Genomic DNA, 21,316 nt, shown 5'->3' with positions numbered 1-21,316 from the left:
AAGTCCATGCTTCTTATCCGTGCTCACTGAGGCATGCTGCACAACCTGCATTCAGAGGCAGGCACATTCTCAGAAATAGACTAAGGATCCTCTGAGAAGCTGACAGCACCTCCCAGACTTCCCAGACACTTTCTGCAAGAACCTGGTGATTGCAATGTAAATGGGTCATAGAGGAGAAATAAATGCGGTGCAGCGGCCGGTAGCTCAGTTGATTATAGAGTAATAGGTGGTTTTCTTTTATGCCTCCTTCCATCACCCAAAGCAATCACTAAACATTTGAGGAAACTGCATTAGATTGGAGCCAGAGGGCTTGCATCCCAGCCCTGCCTCTAGAAATTGCTGTTTGTATTGTAGGGACCACCCAGGTGGTGTTTCTAGACCCCCATCAACTCTCTTCATGTATGAAATTAAAAAATGGCTACCCTCCAAAGTAAATAGTCTATACCACATCGTTTTGCAAATTCTGCCATCCCAAACACGTTATTATTATAATGATTATATTTACATGACTGCTATTCCCTTCACGAGGTGTGAGGGGAGCATATTCTAGTCCACATTCTCAAGAAGCTGTCACCTTGAACTGGACAAAGTCATGCAATACGATGTATGAAGAGATGAAATCTAACCCCATTTAAATGCATCTCATAAAGCATAATTACAGTCTCTAGTTTCCAAAACAAATGGGGTAACGATCCTCCTTTATACGAGGATTGTCCTATGGTCAACGTATGGCCAAACTCACCGGGATGTCTTGGTTGTACTCGATGGAATGGTCTTTGGCACAGTGAAACTTCTCCATACTTAGTTTTCCAGCATGGTTTCTGTGACCATCTTCAGACATACTAAACTTCAGTTCCAAGGAAGGGTTCCCCTGTGCTCATCATATGAGCCTGCATTTGTCTGTGTGCCTCATGCTTTCTGTTTGACAAAACTTGCCCTTGCCATGTCCTGCTTGGCTCTTACTGTCTCTGCCATGACGTTTCCCCCCCTATTCTGGAGCTCTTTGTCCTGTCTTTACCAAAATAATCCTTTTCACACTGTGACATGTTTGTTCCCAAATTTCTTTATTTGCTGTGATAGATGATAACTTTTAAAGATCAGGAACTATGTCTCATTGATCTGATAGTTTAGTGCCTAGTGAACCCATGTTTTGAGCACACGGAGCTATACTGAAAGCCAGTATCAGAGTGGCTTGCAGCACTGCCCTAACGGGAAATGACCGGGAGCTGGACATAGGAGTTTGAAGCAGGTTTTTCATGGGATACTTCTTTTGCCTGGTGGACAGTCTAATGCTTAGTTGTTTAACTCAGAACCAGGGGATTCCTCACATGCGAGCATGTTTATACTGGCAGGCATCCTGCGGCTCTTGCCTGCCCCCTGTCCAGTTTATACCCGCCAGACCATCAGCCTGATGCTGAGAGTCCAACCTTGTGTTTTCCTTGGCATCCCTGGGAAAACCCAACCTATTTGGCAAAGTGCATCCCTTGTTTTCCAGGGAGAAAGTGCAAATTTGATCCACTGTCACAACAGGAAAACATTTAAAGATTTTTACTTACAGATCCTGGGCAGGGGATGGTGTAATGAGTCTGAAGGAAAGTCCTTTGTCCCTGAGTCACATGAGGCAGGAAAGAAGAGTCAGATAGAGGGAGAGAGCACACATGTGGCAACTAGCAATATACATGGGAGAATAGGGTGTGGACCCCTTTAAGGTCACAGGGAAAGGTCTGGACAGTCAGTTTAAAGGAAATGGCTAGAAAATGGGAAGCCCAGTCTGCTAGCGGTTATCTCTGAACACCAGCTTGAGCCATTGAGTTTGGCTTTAGAACTGGAGACTGTGTCAAGGGTGGCTGGAGAGAGTTACATTTGTATTCAAATTAGATGTCAATGCAACATAAAAGTATAAGAATTTACTACTGGCTCCTGGTTTATGGTAAATCCTCAGCAAATGTTCCAGAGAAAGAAAATAAATAAACAAAAAAGAGCAAAGGAGAGCAGTCAATGGGTGAGATGGTTCAGAGAAAGGAGCCATGGGTATGAAGCAACTCTACAGCAACAGTGAGGAAAAGCAGGTAAGTTTTTCACCTGGACATAGATGTCTGTAGGATCAACAGGTAGAACAGAAAGGACTATATGTGTCCAGTTTGAGTCCAGAGGCCAGACCGATGACTGGCAGGAAGAAGTTAGCCAGCATAATTGACACCTTTCAGGGTACTGAGTTTTCCAGTGTGCAAACAGATCAAACATGGTTTGGGCAATTACCAAGTGGAGAATTTGCTAATGGAGTTAATTGCTGTTTGTGAATGGTGGGGAATGACTTCTACCCCCATAAAATTCTTTCTGTTCCTTAGGTCCTATTTTTCTGCACTTGCACATTCTGTGATTCTCAGATAAATGATTTCTGAGGCCGAAAAATGGAGCATGTAAGAGAGACAGAGAAAGAGTTTCGTGTGAGATTGACAAGGAAGAGTGCCTTATATGGACTGCTGTGATTCTGTCCTGTTACTTAATGTATTAAGCTTATTGCTAGGATCTACAGCAAGGCTTTGTGCACTGGGGATTCAGTAAGGTTTGAAGTGACTCGACAACTGAACACTTTGTTCTGGTCTCTTCTCAATGTCCTTCTCCGTTACCCTGTAATCTTTTACCCATCTGAGATTTCTTCATATCACACAATCACAATCTGAAACTTTATTATCTATCTATTTATTGTTTGATTTCAATCTCTTTCAATATATAATGTTAGCTCCAGGAAAGCAGGAACTTCATATATTTTGTTTGCCTCAATAGCTTCAGTACCAAAAATGGTGCCTGACACATGGGCAGCATCCAGAAAATATTTGTTGAATGAACGAGTAAAAGAAGGAGCTCAGTTGACTTTGATTTGCCTTAGGCTATTCCCCATGCTTGAAGCAGCCGGTGTACTGACACCAGATTCTGCTAACCTTTCAATAACCCCAAGAAAAAGATAACTACCACTAACTACTTATGTTCACACTAAAACTATGACAAAAAGAGTTCTCCCTCCTAAAAATACACCTTATTGGAGTCGTCCGATATTTCCTATATCCATTCAAATTACATCATGCAGATACAGATTTTGCTATCAGACTTCTAAGTCAGGGTTCCCATTATCCCTGGACCTGACTTCATTGTCGTGGTTTGATCTGATCCTTTTGCCTGCTAGGAAATAAGTTCCCTGAGAGAGCAGAAACTGGCCTGTTCTGTTATTATTGCACCTGCAATTAGGAGTGGACACCCAATACATAACCATTGTTCGCTAAATATAAAATGAATAAATGGGGAAAATAATTAAATATATAAATAATTAAATAATTATAAGATCTTCCTAGTTCATCTCACTTGGTTTGTCTTTCCCTCAACTCAAATTATTGTTTACTCTCAAACAAAACTGGTATTTCTGGAACAATATTTTGTACATGTCAGTTTTAGGTATAAAAGCTCGCAATGAATTCCCATTGCCTACAGAATTAACCATGTGCTATGGACTAAATTTTTGTGACCCCAAACTGCTCAGGAGAACCAAGGTAGCAGGACCCCTGCCCAGCAGGGCTGTGGTACAGGGATGCTGCCCCTGTGGGACCAAGTGCAAGTGTAGAGCATCACACCAAATGGGGATTATTCTTAAGCCTAAGGATCTAATGAAGTTTCCCTTGCTAGATTTTGGACTTTCTGGAGATTTGTTTCCCCTTCGTTTTTTTCTATTTCACCCTTTTTGGAATGGGACTGTCTAGCCTATGTCTGTCTCACTGTTGTATTTCAGATGTGCGTAACTTGTCTGGTTTCACATGTTAATAGCTCCAGAGGAATCATACCTTCATTCCTTATGCTGCCTCAAGATGAGTCATGCATTGAGTCTCACCAATACCTGATTTAGATGATATTCAAATGGTACCCTGGACTTTAGACTTTAGAGCTAAAGCCGAAACTACTTAAAACTTTTGGGGCAGTTGGAATGGAATGAATGCATTTCGTTTGCGAGAAATATAGAAACTGGTGGGAGCCAACAGTGAAATGTTGCAGAGGGAATGTTTGAATATTCACAAAATTTATGTATTGAAGCTCTAACCCACAGTTTCACTGAATTTGAAGATAGGGCCTGTAAGGAAGTAATTAAGGTTAAATGGGGCTATAAGGATGAGTCCCTGACCCAACAGGATTAGTGTCCATATAAGAAGAGACACCAGAAAAAATCATTCCCTCTTGATGCACACATACTACAGAAAGGCCATGGGAGGCATAGTGAGAATACAGCTGTGTGCAAGCCAAGAAGAGCACTCTCATTAGAAAACAACTCTACCAGGCCTTACTCTGGAATTCCTTTTTCTTCCTTTTAAAATATATTTTTATTATACTTTAAGTTCTGGGGTACATGTGCAGATCTTGCAGGATTGTTACATAGGTGTACACATGCCACTGTGGTTTGCTGTCTCCAGGCCCCAGTCACCTACATTAGGTATTTCTCCCAATGTTATCTCTCCCCGCCCACCCCAGTCCTTGCTATCCCTCCCCTACTCCCCCACCCCCAACAGACCCCAGTGTGTGATGTTTCCCTCCCTGGGTCCATGTGTTCTCATTGTTCAACACCTACCTATGAGTGAGAACATGGGGTGTTTGTTTTTCTGTTCTTGTGTCAGTTAGCTGAGAATGATGGTTTCCAGCTTCATCCATTTCCCTGCAAAGGACATGAACTCATCCTTTTTATGACTGCATAGTATTCCACTGTGTATATGTGCCATATTTTCTTGATCCAGTCTATCATTGATGGGCATTTGGGTTGGTCCAGGTCTTTGCTATTGTGCCACAATGAACATATGTGTGCATGTATCTTTATAAAAGAATGATTTATAACCCTTTGGGTATATACCCAGTAATAGGATTGCTGGGTCAAATGGAATTTCTATTTTTAGGTAGTTGCGGAATCACCACACCGTCTTCCACAATGGTTAGACTAATTTGCACTCCCACCAGCAGTGTAAAAGTGTTCCTATTACTCCACATCCTCTCCAGCACCTGTGTCTCCAGATTTCTAAGTGATTGCCATTCTAACTGGCATGTGATTGTATCATAATGTGGTTTTGATTTGCATTTCTCTAATGACCAGTGATGATGAGCATTTTTTCATATGTTTGTTGGCTGCATAAATGTCTTCTTTTGAAAAGTGTCTGTTCATATCCTTTGCCCACTTTTTGATAGGCTTGTTTTTTTTTTTCCTTGTAAATTTGTTTTAGTTCTTTGTAGATTCTGGTTATTAGCCCTTTGTCAGATGGGTAGCTTGCCAAATTTTTTTCCCATTCTGTTGGTGCTGATTCACTCTAGTGATTGTTTCTTTTGCTGTGCAGAAGTTCTTAAGTTTAATTAGATCCCATTTGTCTATTTTGGCTTTTGTTGCCATTGCTTTTGGTGTTTTAGTCACAAAGTCCTTGCCTATGCCTATGTCCTGAATGGTGTTGCCTAGATTTTCTTCTACGGTTTTTATGGTGTTAGATCTTATGTTTAAATCTTTAATCCATCTGGAGTTAATTTTTCTATAAAGTGTAAGAAAGGGATCCAGTTTCAGTTTTCTGCATATGGCTAGCTGGTTTATTCACCATTTATTAAACAGAGAATTCTTTCCCCATTGTTTGTTTTTGTCAGGTTTGTCAAAGATCAGATGGTTATAGATGTGTAGTGTTACTTCCAGGGCCTCTGTTTTGTTTCGTTGTTTGTTCTATATCTCTGTTTTGGCACCAGTATCATGCAGTTTTGATTACTGTAGCCTTGTAGTATAGTTTGAAGTCAGGTAGCATGATGCCTCCACTTTTGTTCTTTTTTGCTTATGGTTGTCGTGGCTATGCAGGCTCATTTTTGGTTCTATATGAAATTTAAGGTGTTTTTTTCCAGTTGTGTTAAGAAGGTCAATGGTAGCTTGAGGGGGCTAGTATTGAATCTATAAATTACTTTAGATAGTATGGCCATTTTCACAATATTGATTCTTCCTAACTATGAGCATGCAATGTTTTTCCATCTGTGCCCTCTCTTATTTCCTTGAGCAGTGGTTTCTAGTTCTCCTTGAAGAGGTTCTTCACATCCTTTGTTAGTTGTATTCCTAGGTATTTTATTATCTTTGTGGCAATTGTGAATGGGGGTTTGCTCTTGACTTGGCTCTCTGTTTGTCTATTATTGGTGTATAGGAATTCTTGTGCTCTGGAATTTCTATCTCCTAGAACTGTAAGAAAATAAATTTCTGTCATTGAAGCCACTCAGTCTATGGTATTTTGTTATAGTAGCCTAGGCAGAAAAATATACCATGAGTCACCAATTCTTCAAAAAGCCTCCACCTACCTTCTATTCTTATGATCTCCTCTCCTAAGATAATGCTCTGCCAAAATGGCTGGCTGTTGATACCCAGAGAGCCCTGGACATCTCATGTGTTGCAGTTTTGCTCATACATGAAATATATACACTCCACAAACCCCTACTATATTGAATAAAAGTAAATTGAGTTCAGATAAAGCATTGGATAATTTGAACTTTATGGCTTAGAAAGGGCTTGAACTGGACAATTTAGAAAATATTTTTTTGTGGTAACCAAATGCATCAATTCAGTTAACTATAACCCATCAAGCTGCTTCAGTTGCACACTTACAAGGACTTCCGAGGGCCGTGTGTTTCAACAGAATGTACCACCATGTGGAAAACTGAAAGGCCACTGTATAGAAGAATCTAAGACCAACTCTGATGTGAATCCTTGCTCTCTAACTTACCAGATGCTGCTCAGGAATGTGTCTTTGATCCTCTTTGCACCTTGGTTTTCTCACTTATTCAATGAGGATTATAATTCTTAATTGTCTTATAGTTCATTTTATTTGATAAACAAATGAGAAATGAATGAGAGAGTGAATGAAATAGGGGTTTGTGAATCAGAGCTTTGCAAGCCATAAACTCTGGCAGTGTAAGACTTAGGTATTCTGCCAACCAGCACCATGCCTGACACATGCTTGGAGTCTCATCAATGTCTCTTGAGCAAACGTCTGTTGAGATGTGTATTCCTTTTGGCTCTCATTTCGCTCTCTGAGCATCACTAGCCATTTCATAGCCAGCACTATGTAGCTCTGGCAAAGTCATAAAGAGAAGCACTTGACCATTTATCTTTTAATTTCTTGCATTGTACATGTAAGAAGCAAAAGTTTACCTTTAACAATTTCTAGTAATACATCAAAGGATATCATGAGTTTTTGTCCTGATCTAAGTTTTATTTGCATATTACTTATGAAGAAAGGTTTCTTACCAATTTGGTTATTTAAAGTAGATGTAAACAAGGTTACTGATGCTATTTAAGAAGGAAGTTTTTCCTTGTATTTGCTGTAATAGAATTCTGGACTTCTCCAACAAGGCATCTAAAAATTGTAATAAAATAATATATCCCTTTATTCTGTTCCATGCCTGTATTACTTAAATCTTGTAAGTCAAGTTTATATGTTCACCTGAATATAAGGTACATGAGGAGAACAGTTCTGAGTCTGACTTGTTCACTCTTTGTGAATTGAGTAAATGAAGTAATTAAGTGTACACTCATTTCAAGTTTTTAGCAGCCTTCTGTGGCATGCCAGTAATGAACTAATTACAACTATATCACCTCTTCAGCAAAGCTGGTCTAATAGGACCAGAGCTTGCCAAACTTCAAAGGCAGTTCATGGCTAAATATCCTTGAAATGAATAACCATCAATAAAAACTGAAATATCATATGCCACTTTTCAGTTTTCAGATTTAATTCAATTAATTTCTTTAACAATCTTGAGCTATGAGAAAAATTATTATGAGTCAATAATACTTTTTCGTGTGGATATTTTTTCTTATGGAAGTCTGATTCCAATGCCATAACAAAAAGTACCATAGACTTGGGAGTTTAAAAACAGAATGATATTTTCTCCCAGTTCTGAAGGCTAGAAGTCAATGATCAGAGTGGCAGCAAGGTCAGGTCCTGAAGATGCTCTTCCTGCCTTGAAGACAGCTGCCTTCTTGTTCTATCTTCACATGGTTCAAAGATAGAGAGGGAGAGAGAGACAGACAGATCTGGTGTTTCTTCTAATAGGGTCATTAATCTCATTATGAGGATCCATTATAAGGACCCTACTCTGGCCTCAAGTACCTTCCAAATGCCTCATCTCCAAACATCATCACTTCTAGAGTTCAGACTTCACTATACGAATTTTGTAAAACACACACACACATTCAGTCTGTAACACCCTATGTCCCCATTGAAGATACTCTGACTCAGAGGCAGAAATTTGCTTGTCCAGGTGAGGCTCTTCTAGCCAGGAATGATGCAAAGCTGGAGCCCAGCAGAATTCTTCCAATCCTGAATTCTACAATCTTTCCAAGAAAGCAAGTATTGTGTATTCCTTCCTCCAAAGATTTTATGACCCCCAAATCACTTTCTATTTCCCCCTGGTTTTCCTGCAATTAACCTAGATGATTCATTCCCCTCTGGGGTAATTTTCTCCCATATGGGACATTTGGCAATAGATGGAGGTGTGCTTACTTGTCACAACTAGGGTAGGAGAAAATGCTGCTGTCATCTAGCGTGAAAAGGCCCAGGCTGCTGCTTAACATCCTAAAATAACAAGACAGCTCCCTACAACGAAGATAACCAGGCATAAGATGTTCGTAGAGCCAAGACTGAAAACCCCAACCAAGATGAGTGAAAACTCCCTGTACTTGGTTTTGGAGCTGAGGCTTTCTTACCTGGCCGGTGAATGTAACAGAATTTCTGACTACCAACCATAGACTGTAGTCTCAATAGCTATTCGTTACTCAGAGACATTCAAGATCCAAGCTCTAATTTCAACTCTGTGTGGTTTTTTTTTTTAATTTTTCAATTATTTAACCCAATGCAAAAAAAAAAAAATTCAATTCTGCAAGCCCTGTCTGTAAAGGTCAAGTGTGAGAGCACTCTCTCAACAAATGGGGAAACTGAGGTCAGGAAGACAATAATTTCCCCATGGTGACACTGCTAGTAGTCATTAGAATTAGAAATGTTGACTCCCAAATTTATATATTTTTCATTATCTTCTTTTCTTCTGTTGTATAGGACCTTCTTTCCTTTCCATATAATTCTTTTTCTCCCCTAAGGATTTGGAGTGTGGAGACTTTAGTCGACTTCAGCTACTTAGTGTAGCCTAAGTGTGAAGACTCCAGATTCTAAGGAAAAGAAAAAAGAATTATATGAAAATGAAAGGGTGTCTATAAGAAAGAAAAAAGAGAATGAGAAAAATATATGAATTTGGGAGTCAACATTTCTAATTCTAATGACCACTAACAGTGTCACCATGGGGAAATTATTGTCTTCCTAAACCTTGGTTTCCCCATTTGTAAACTATGAATAATTTTATTTGCCACATAAAATTGAGCATTTACATAAAGTAATATTAATATGATGCTAAATTAAAGTGGTAATAAGAGTAGTTCTTAGCAGTCATAATAGTTATTAAGCATAATATATTATTTATGTTTAACATTACTTTATGTTTGTATAAATAGTCATGCACCACATAATGACATTTCAGTCAACGAAAGACTGCATATATGACAGTGGTCATTCAGTAAACTCAGGGTAATTCATTACTAAATAAATGAATATTTTAAAAAAAATTTATTGTATCCTAAATGTACAATGTTTGTAAATTCTACAGTAGTGTACAATATCATTCTAGGCCTTGGCATTCACTCACCACTTACTCGCTGACTCACTCAGAACAGCTCCCAGTTCTGCAAACTCTATTCATGGTAAGTGCCTTATACCGGGATACCATTTTGTACTTTTTATGTCATATTATTACTGTACCTCTTCTATGTTTAGATATACAAACACTTACCATTGTGTTACAGTTGCCTACAGTATTTGGTACAGTAACATGCCGTACAGGCTTGCAGCCTAGGAGCAATAGTCTATGTCATAGAACCTAGATGTGTAGTCGGTGATGTGATGGTTGAGACTGAGTGTCAACTTGATTGGACTGAAGGATGCAACGTATTGCTCCTCGGTGTGTCTCTGAGGGTGTTACCAAAGGACATTAACACTTGAGTCAGTGAACTGGGAGAGACACACCTGCCCTCAATCTGGGTAGGCACCATCTAATCAGCTGCCAGTGCAGCCAGGATAAAAGCAGGCAGAGGAACATGGAAGGGAAGGATTAGACTGTTGAGTCTTCCAGGCTTCATTGTTTTCCCATGCTTGATGCCTCCTGACTGGAACGCTGGACTCCAAGCTCTTTAGCTTTGGGCTTTTGGACTTACACTGCTGGTTTTCCAGGAGCTTTTGGGCCTTCAGCCACAGACTAAAGGCTGCACTGTCAGCTTCCGTACTTTTGAGGTTTTGGGACATAGACTGGTTTTCTTGCTCCTCAGCTTGCTGATGGCCTATTGTGAGACTTCACCCTGTGATCACGTGAGTCAATTCTCCTTAATAAACTCCATTTCATATATTCATCTATTTTATTAGTCCTGTCCCCATAAAGAACCTTGACTAATACATAGGCTATACCATCTAGATGTGTGTAAGTACCCTCCATGTTCACATGATGACAAAATCACCTAAGACATTTTTGGAAGGTATCCTCTTCATTAAGTGACACATGGCTGTACAATTATATTTATAAAAATAAGCATTGTTTATAATAATGTATGATATGCCATAATATATTTAATTACGCATTGAATATTATAATTACATAATAGTAATAAAAAGTAGCAGTTGCTGTCATAACAGCTAGCATTTCTGCACACCTACGTGTTAGTGTCTCCACGTTAGCCATGAATCAGCTGAGACTAAGAGAGATTAAATAACTTGAGTAAGATCACAAGGCTAGGAAAGGTCAGCCTTGAGGTTCAAGTCTGTTTTTTTTCAGGAGTTCACATTCTCAGCTCCTGTGTGTACTTAATATTTCATAGAAGATATTTGATAAATTGTAGATTTTATAAATAGTACAGTCAAAAGAAAATAGTCCAGAAGTGGACCGAAGGAAGGGTCAAGGCGAGAGGGTCAAGGGGAGCTGCTGACGCAGGCAAAGGCACTGAGATTGCCATTATGCGGCTCTGGCTGCCTGAACAGGGACTGGGGAAAGTGACCTGCTTGGATAAAGGGAGCATGTAGGGCCGGAAACTTTCAAAAGGACTTGATTGAATGTCCTACTGGATTAAACAGCCCTTGCTACAAAGGTCTGCAGCAGTGAGAAAGGACAATGCTGTGTACTGTATAAATGCTAAATCAGTCATTCTCCTTCAAGCATTTTGTGTGACCTGCCCTGTGCAGGACATCCAAGGTTATCCCCCACAGCTTACATTCGTGCCACCACGGCTGTCTCATCTTCAGAGGAGGCTCTGGGAGTCGGGCTCCCAGGCCTCTGGTTAATTAGCCATCTAAGGGAGGGCACTCCCAATAGGGAGTCACATTCTCTTTTAACCATGAGCCCATTGTTCCCTCCCCACCAGGTACAGCTGACCTAGAAATAGGCCATATTGTACCAATTCTGGAACTATTTATTAAGCAACCTATTTTCCTCTCCAGGTCAGTCAACAATGGAAGAGCTGGCACAGAAACGGGTGATGCCTGTGTCTAGAAGGGAGTTAAGTCATCAGTGAAGCCACTATGACAGAAAAGAGGCCATTGTGTGAAATTGATGGAATTCAAGGACACAGACACTCGCACATTGAGCAGGGAACTGGATGCGAAAGTACTGCCCTCTTTACTGAATTCTGACGAGGCCTCTCTCTTGCCTCTCCTCCTGTCTGCCAGCCTGCTCTCTGCTTCCCCTTTTGTAATTAGCGCTCAGTAATTGGGGACTCCTATAAAGTTGTAAACCTGGTTTGTGCTGAAAGGTAAGCTGTGAACACTGCAGTCCTTCTGGCACAATCTCACCATTCCTCAGCTGTCTTCCTCTGGTCCAGGGTCAGTGGTGCTTCTCCACTGTACGTCTCATGTTGCTGTGATGATGCCACTTCTAAGTTTTTGGACTAGTCATTTTCACCTGATGATGACCCCTCCCCACCAGCATTCAGTCCCCTTCTGTGGTCTCTGACTTGGAATGTGTCTACCCTTGTTTCTTACCCACTACTTACCACCCGGGTTCTCTGCCTTTTAGACTATCCTTGGGGCATAATTCTTTGCCAGGCAAAAATAAGAGTTGTAATAGGTCTTATTTGTATAGATTGTACATTTAATAATGACAAAGGATCTATGAGTACCTTTCTTAGTGCACTGAACAAAAGCCCGTCATATTTTCTTACTTAGTAATAGACACCTTGAAAGTTGTTTAGAACCTTTCAATGGATTCACAATCCTACTATAGGTGAGACTCACTAAATAGATACCTGACCTGAACCTGAGCATTTCTAGGGACAGAAAAAGATGCAAAGGAAGACTCTTTTTTTTTTTTTAAGTAAGCACCTCACACTGTACTAGGCATATGCTTAGACTGTGTTAGAACAGAGAAGGAAAGGCAGGGGTTAAAGGAAATGTATGAAGCCACTGTAGGCATCGAGAACCCAAGCCTGCTGGAAGGAATCGTGGAGCCACCGAGGAACTAGCACCTCAGAGTTATCCAAACCAGAGGCTGAGGAAAGAGCGTTTATACACAATTGCCGTGTTCGTTGGTTAAAAGCAGCTGCCTGGTGGATGTTACTTTCTTGGTTCACCACCTGATGCTTGGACAGAAAACGAGATTCCCTGGGAAAAGAATGCACTTAGGCACAAAAATGCAGATGGTTGCAGTTTAAAGCTGGGCTGGCATGTGCTGAAATCGTCAAGGCAAAAGACTATCAGCTGGGCGCAAGCAATATCTGCCAATACAAATTACTGAGATAAAAGAAAGAACCAACTTTTATTGAGTTCCTAATATAAAATGGGCCTTGTATAGGGTGCTTTCTGTATTATCTTATGGCACTTAATCTTCACAATAATTTCTGGAAGGTTTTATCAATATTCCCAATTTCATTTTCAGAAACTGAGACCAAAAGGCCACAAAGTTCCTTTCACAATCACACAGGAAGGGGCAGATGAAGGGTTCACTCAGAGGGACCCTGCTTCTTGTTCTTCCACTTTTTCTGGCATGTTTACAAGAAAACAAGAACCAGTCTCTCTGTCACCTTTATAAACTGTTTATAATTGCACAAATTGAAAAGTGACTGAGGAACTATCGACAAAGAGAAGATATCACCAGCAAAGTCTTCAGCTGGAAGGAGGCTTTAAAATGTGACACGTTGCAGACTCACTCATCTCTTCATTAATGGCCTGGGAAAGGGAGGAAATAGCCCTTTAATGCAATCTATTACATACAATTGGAAGATGTCATAAATACCAGTTAGGGCAGAGAGACCAGGCTGTGTAAACTCCCTGCATGCAGAGAAAATCACTGAGCAGCTTATTCCTACTCAGCCTCTTTGGAACTCACTAAAGAGCAGAAAACAGGACAAAAAGCTGCAATAGGACTGTTATTTCAGTCCCAAAGCATATTAACCAAAGACACGAGAGAGAGGAGGCTGAAAAGAGTGAAGCAGAAACACATTTGATAGGAACTTCAGAGCTATGCATGCTCAAAAAATGCCAGATCTATTTCAAGCAGCAGGATAATTGTGGTGACATTTGATCAATGAGTGGGGAAGTGATACTTCCTTCCTTTACGGAGGTTGTGGAAACCACACCCTGTCACAGAGATTATTTCCAATCCTTAAACTCCATGGGAGTGTGAGTCCTAGCAAAAAGCAAAGATCCTAAGAGAAAATACAGTGACTGAGTGACTGTATCAAATGAAGAAGAGTCCATGTAGAAAGCTTACCCTAGAAATAAATTCTCTATGCTTTCCAAGGGACTTTCACATATGCGATGAGGCTCCTTGTAAGAACTGCACGATGGGAGCATTACCCTCTCTCTTTCTTTTTCAAATCGGGAAGCTGAAGACTGGGGGTGGGGAGAGAGATGTAGAGTTCAAGTAATGTACCCAAAGACATCACACACCCATCTCTCCTGTCCCTCCGTAACTCTCCTGGCTTTTTGGCTCTACTATTTGACTCTATAAAATGTGGCTATAGGCTGGACGTAGTGGTTCACACCTGCAATCCCAGCACTTTGGGAGGCCGAGGTGGGAGGATCGTGAGGTCAAGAGATCGAGACCATCCTGGCCAACATGGTGAATCCCTGTCTCTACTAAAAATACAAAAAAAAAAAAAAATTAGCCAGGCATGGTGGCATGCGCCTGTGGTTCCAGCTACTCGGAAGACTGAGGCAGAAGAATCGCTTGAACCCAGGAGGTCAAGTTTGCAGGGAGCTGAGATTATGCCACTGAACTCCAGCCTGGTGACAGAGCAAGACTCTGTATCAATTTTAAAAAAAAAAAATGTGGGCATAGGGACAATTAAGTATTTTCCCCTTTTTAGGATGTGAGAAACTTTATCAAAATATTGCACAGAACTTTATTCCACCCACCAGATTAAATCAAGGCTATTCTAAGTAAAATGCAAATGGGAGCTCAAAAGGCAGCCTGCTTTGCTGCATTCTCACCTCCAGACTTAGCCCTTCCAAGGAAATCTTTGTTCTTCAGGAAAAAGTTGGAAAAATGACCTTCCAATGGATCTGCACATGTTCTTTCAGTTGTAGATTATCTGACTGAGTTTACACTAGTCCATTCTTGAATTGCTGTAAAGAAATGCCGGAAGCTGGGTTATTTATAAAGAAAAGAGGTTTAATTGGCTCATGGTTCCACAGGCTGTTCAGAAAGCATGATATATCTGCTTAGCTTCTAAGGAGACCTCAGGAAAATTACAATTATGGAGGAAGGTAAGGGGGAAGCAGGCATGTCTTACATGGCCAGAACAGGAGGAAGAGAGAGAGTGGAGAGGTACCACTGACATTCAGCCAGATCTCACCAGAACTCTATCAGGATAACAGCACCAAAAGGATGGTGCTATATCACTCATGAAGGATCCACTCCCACGATCCAATCACCTCCCATCAGGACCCACTTCCAAACATGGGAATTACAGTTGGACATGAGATTTGGGCAGGAACACAGATACATACCCTATCAGAGTTTTATTCAGATATGTCTCACAAACTAGGTATTTTTAAGGTATAAAAGGTGATGTTATGATAAATGCATATATTATAAAATAACCACACAGTAAAGCTAATTAACATATCCATTGACTTGGCTGGGCATGGTGGCTCACGCCTGTAATCCCAGCACTTTGGGAGGCCAAGGCAGGTGGATGCCGTGGCGGGTGGATCACGAGGTCAAAAGATCAAGACCATCCTGGTTAACATGGTGAAACCCCGTCTCTACTAAAAATACAAAAAATTAGCTGCGGAAAGAAGACTACTCCTTATTCACTTCTTTTTTTTCTTTACCCTTCCCCCCTCCAAAAAAAAGAAAAGAAAAGTAATAGTTAAATGATATATTTAAACCCAAACGTGTCAGTAATGAACTAAAACATAAGTGGTCTAAAAAGTCCAACTAAAAGGCAGAGAATGTTGGATTGGATAAAAATAGCTAAACCCAACTGTATTTCGTCTATAAGAAAACTAAGTTAAATATTAAAAAAAAAATAGCTGGGCATGGTGGCGTGTGCCTGTAATCCCAGCTACTCAGGAGGCTGAGGCAGGGGAATTGCCTGAACCCAGGAGGCGGAGGTTGCTGTGAGCTGACATCACGCCATTGCTCTGCAGCCTGGGTGACAAGAGCGAAACTCCATCTCAAAAAAAAAGCAAAACAAAACAAAAAAACATATCCATTGACTCACATAATCATAAATGTGTGTGTGTGTGTGTGTGTGTGTGTGTGTGTGTGGTAAGAACACTCAAGGTGTATCCTCTTAGTAGATTCCAAGTTTACAAAATAGTATCACTCACTATAATCACTATGCGATACATTCAATCTCCAGAACATATTCTGCTTGCATAACTGAAACTTCATACCCCTTGATCAACATTTCCCCAATTCTGCCTCTTAGCACCAGGTAACCACCATTCTAATTTTCTGCTTCTGTAAGCTTTTCCTCTTTCTTTCTTTCTTTCTTTCTTTCTTTCTTTCTTTCTTTCTTTCTTTCTTTCTTTCCTTTCCTTTCTTTCTTTTTCTTTCTTTTTGCTTCTTTCTTTCTTTCTTTCTTTCTTTCTTTCTTTCTTTCTTTCTTTCTTTCTTTCTTTTTCTTTCTCTCTCCTCTCTCTCTCTCTTTCTTTCTTTCCTTATTTCTATGGAGTCTCCCTCTTGTTGCCCAGTCTGGCAGTAAGATCAATGGCATAATCCTCGCTCACTGCAACCTCCACCTCCCGAGTTCACGGGGGTTCAAGTGATTCTCCTGCCTCAGCCTCCCAAGTAACCACCACACCTGGCTTATTTTTGAATTTTTTAGTAGGGATGGGGTTTCACCCTGTTGGCCAGACTGGTCTTGAACTCCTGACTTCTGGTGATCCACACACCTCAGCCTCTCAAAGTACTGGGATTACAAGCATAAACTGCCACACTGGGCCCAATTATTTTTCTTTCCACTTATGTGTAAGATTATGCAGTGTTTGTCTTTCTGTGTCTGACTGTTTTTCACTTAGCATGATGTCCTAGTTTATTCATGTTTTCAGAATGGCAGGATTAGCTTCTTTTTTTATGGAGGAATAACATTTCATGAAATGTATATAACACGTTTCTTTATCAGTGTGTTTACTGATGAAAACCTAGGTTGTTTTCATATCTTAGCTAGTGTAAACAATGTAGCAGTGAACATGGGCACGCAGGCATCTCCATGAGATCTTGATTTCAATTCGTTTGGATACCTAGTCAGACGTGAGATTTTAAATCATATTATAGTTCTATTTTTTAATATTTGGAGGAACTTCTCACTGGTTTTTCATAATGACCATAACAATTTACATCTTCAGGGACAAAGTGTAAAGCTTCTCCTTTCTCCACATTCTTACCAGCTCAAAAATAGTATAGCTTTGCCTTCCTTGCCATTAATTATCACATACATATGTGCTTTAGTTAGAATAGCAGGAAATTACTACAGAAAACAATTCGTTTGAGGAGTCAGAATTCTGACACTCCCTTCTGGCTTATAGTCATGAGTCCCTGAGAGAATTGGGCTGCTGATTCAAGTTCATATTCACCTAGTGGTTAAGGGCCCTCACATGTTTATCACTCACTGGAGTGATACATCTGAAAGACGGTCAGGCACTGAAAAAATAAGAGCTAATTGGCAAAATGTGATGGATGGAGCTCCCAGGTCAAATCTGTCTTTGGAGATCCCTGAAAACTCAGCATGAAAATGAAAGGAAGGAGGGATTGAGGAAGGGGAAGTAGGAGAGGAGGAGAGGAGAGGGGAAGGAAAGATATAAAAGGGAGAAGAGAAAGAAGGAAGAAAAGAGGGAGGGAGGGATGCAAAGGAGAAGAAGGAAGGAACACTCATTGAGCAAATTCGTAGTTCATTTTGATAGAGTGGACAAATCGTTCTGGGGAACAACCTGTACTTTCCCAGTTCTAACATTGCAAGAACCACATCTCAGTCCCAGGTCCTGGGTGAACCTGACTGCTTGATCACTCTAATTTTAGAACCCATGATTTCTTGCAAACTGCATGCCATTCCCAATCTGGCATCATGCCAGAAAGTTCCTGAAAATGGGAAGTCAGGAAATAAAGGCAGATTGGCTGTGACAGTTCAGAATCTCTTGCCAAGGGTGTGTAGGTTAAAGCAGGCCAGGCTTTCGACCTAGCTAACGGTTCAATGGTGTAAACTACAGACTGAAGACAAGATAGATTTTCTTTTGTTCCTGTTTCTAACATAGTTTTGCTAGAACATGGACTGCCTGATGTTTTAATAATGCAGTGACACAAGGACTAGCTTCTTGAACGATTCAGATTATACACAACTGCAATTCATTAATTTTTCATTGCCATTCAGCCAATGACAAATCCTCATTCAGCCTTCAGACAGTTACATGTTAATTGTGTGTGTGTGTGTGTGTGTGTGTGTGTGAGTGCCTCCCTTAACCCCTCTAAATACATAATGAAAATATGGAATTCATAATGAAGAAAATTGAATGTTTATTAACACTCATAATCACACATGTTGGAAATTTCAGTCTCTTAATTTTTTGAAAGCGAATTTTATGCATGTAGTTGCCTAATACTCAACAAATAGCTTTATATTTTAATCCGATTTTTATTTTAATTATAACTTATTCAAAAATTTAAATTAAAATTTTGACATAATTTAAAAATTACAAAAGTTTTTTATTGCAAGAATCTCATTTACAATGGTTCTTTATTGAACAAAATATGTAATATAGAAAAGAATAAAACTATATTTTTGCAGAATCTATGAAAAATACACACATACACACAATAACCTATTATAACAAATATTCTGAAAGAATAAGTAAGGTTCTCAAACTGAACTTTACTATAAGCAGGCACAAGTGAGGTTAGAGGTCAGTGTGACTTGAATTGATTTTGTTGGTGGGGATGTTACCGTGTTTTCCTTCATTCGTAATGAACACCCATCTGATAAACACTTTAACAGTAGAGAACATGCAGATACCCAAATGACATATCTAGGAAGAACTCATTCTGCAAAGTGTCTTCAAGTGGTATCTAAAACTTCACCATTAGATACTTATTATTTATACTTCAGTCCTGACAGTTTCAATATTTATTTAAACTTCAGTCCTGACAGTTTCAATATTTATTTAAACTTCAATCCTGACAGTTTCAATATATCACACATTCTAATAAACTATAATTTTACTAGATCTCAGTATTCTAGCAAATTTCTCGATTGTACAATCTCTGTTTCCCAGGAGCTCAAGTCTGACAAATAATACATGCACAGGCAGAGATAAATAAATGCTTTGTGGAATGACAATGCAGGAACTACGTTTGGTCAGCATTTAGAAAAATAGTGTCTACCTGATCCCCTAATAACCTGCACTGTCGGACACAATGGAACAGGAACTCATGGGGCAGTATCACACCAGAAGAGGGGCCTGGAGTCGTTTGTCAAGATAAGTCAAGAGGATATTTTGGAAAATGAATAAACTTTCAATAACCACACTTTTGAAAGCCCGTCAGGCAATGAGAATCCCATGCTTCTGAAAGTCAGCCTATCAGCAACAGCCACAATCTAATAACGGGCTTCCATAGCCAAAATATTAACCAATCCTCAGGAACCTCCATTTCCAGAAGTCTTCAAACTTTTAGTCCCATGTTTATTAAAACCACAAATAAAGTCCAAGTTTTATTTTGTTCAGAGAGACTGTGCTTTTAAAGTGCAGCTCTGTCCTTGCAAAAATTACCATCAGGTTCTGTTTCTGAGAGGCAGCCCCTTCCTTTGTTATTCTGGCAAATATACCAGAGCAAATGAAACAGAAGAAATGGTTAATGAACTAGTAGAAGAAAAATCCTCTGAGCTGGAGAGAAAACTAATTCTGAAGATTAGAAAAGGTGTATATACCAGAAAATAAATACTGAAATAGCCAAGTCTGAATAAACTCTTGAACTTTAAATAAAAAGAAAATATCCAGTAAAAAGTACAAAAGTAAATAAATGTTACTTACAAACAAAGAGAGAGAGAAAGAGAAATTAAACCAGTTTTGAGCAGATTTTTAGGGAACTAAACAGGATAAACTAAAAGTATGGAGAAAAATGCTTGAGTGTAGGGAATGATGGATGCTACCTAAGTGTTTCTTAGACAAATTATTTTTATGCGTAACATTTAGAAACAATAACACTTAAAATAGGCAACAGCTTAGATTCTTAAGAAAAATAAAAAAGACTCTTTTGTTTATCTGGGTGACTCAAAAGCTTACCATATATCTGAATGGCAAATAATTACTGCATAGGAAACGAACTTTCAACGGAATCTCTCTCTGGCCACCCACATTACCTATTGTAACTCTCATTGTTACTACCATTATTCTGAGATGCTTCCTCTGAAGCTTATTGAAAGAATTGTACATCCTTAGGCTGTTTTCAAATATCTAAATGGCAGTAATTTTGGTCCAAATGGACTAATTTATTTTACTAGAAATTGTGAAGAGCAAATAAAACCTATGTCAAACTGCTTATTTATTTATTTACTTACCCTTGCTTTAAGTAGGAGATAAAGTTTTGTCTCAGGAACAAAATGATTGCAGCCACTTTAGTTTTTACTTAACACATATTCCTGTGCCCTGGCTATTATGAAATCCCAGTGCTTTCAAGTGCTGGGTACAGGTTAATTTCAATCTTCATCTATTTTTCCCTACAGGATTTCCTGAATCTTAAAACAACTAAATAGGCAGAGTTTTTATTTGAATGGTGGCATTTGAGATAAATATTTAGGTTCTAATGAATTTTAATGAATCAAAATCTGCAGTCTAGGTTTGCTAAGAGAGGATCATAAAATACATTAGCTATTGAGAGGGTGGGTGGGTATAGAGTCTGATTATTTGGGAGACATTTTGATGAATTAGGAAGGGAAGAAAAACAAATTTCCAACACTATGATTTTATGGGACTGACATAAGGAAAGAAGTATGATTTAAAAAAAAAACTCTTCCTGATAAGAAATAGGATGATGAAATAATGACTTTTCTTTTAACTGTGAGATTTGCTCCAGGTAATGCTCAGAGGCTTAGATGTGATGACTTAAGGGACTTCGTTTATTTTGCAGTGTGGGAGAAGAGAAGGGGGAAGAGCCAGGAGAGGAGGTTCAGAAAAGTGCGGACACAGGCAGTCAGTGATACGATGATGATGATATTCATTGAGAGTTCACTGCGCGGCACACCCATACCAAGTGCTGGATGGGAACTTTCTCATTTAATATGCACATGGCCCTATGTGGAGATAGTACTATTTTTTCCACTTCAATGTGAGGAAAGAGGCTCAGAGTGTAATTGACTGGTTGAGAAATGGCCAAGTCTTGGCTTTAAATCCAGTTGTGACCTAGCTAGCTGCAAGTTTTTCTCAGCAGGCTGGAACACAAATCAGGGCTTTGAACATTCCCAAAACATCTCCATTCTCACTTGAAAGTGTGTGCCACTAACCACTATGCCATGCGAACTTGGATGAGTATTTAAAAGTGTGGAGGAGGTAACAGCGGCATTTAAGAAGATGTACACTTTGAGGGAAACGAAGGGCAGAATATTCTCCAGTAAATATTCTCTGCATTAAATTGGACATATTAGTAATGTTTCTGCTGATCATTTTGTTTAAAAATTACAAACGGAAACTATTTTTTTGTTTAAATAATCCATGAATTAGCAGGTAAGAAAAGAACATGGATTTTAAAAATTAAA

At 39.5% G+C, this 21,316-nt stretch overlaps 1 long non-coding RNA gene across 1 annotated transcript in view; it reads left to right on the top strand.

Annotated features, from left to right (window-relative positions):
- Positions 1 to 12,266, top strand: part of LOC118152351 (uncharacterized) — a 35,803-nt gene extending 23,537 nt beyond the window's left edge. Inside the window, exon 3 of the long non-coding RNA XR_004741077.3 lies at positions 11,568 to 12,266. This is a non-coding gene — a long non-coding RNA (uncharacterized LOC118152351). The remainder of the gene's footprint in view (positions 1 to 11,567) is intronic.
- Positions 12,267 to 21,316: the final 9,050 nt, after the last annotated feature.

The sequence above is a fragment of the Callithrix jacchus genome, chromosome 3, assembly GCF_049354715.1.
Source record: "Callithrix jacchus isolate 240 chromosome 3, calJac240_pri, whole genome shotgun sequence".
Lineage (NCBI taxonomy): Eukaryota > Metazoa > Chordata > Mammalia > Primates > Cebidae > Callithrix > Callithrix jacchus.
Note: the sequence above shows the minus strand (reverse complement) of the source record. Positions and strands in the feature narration are given on the sequence as shown.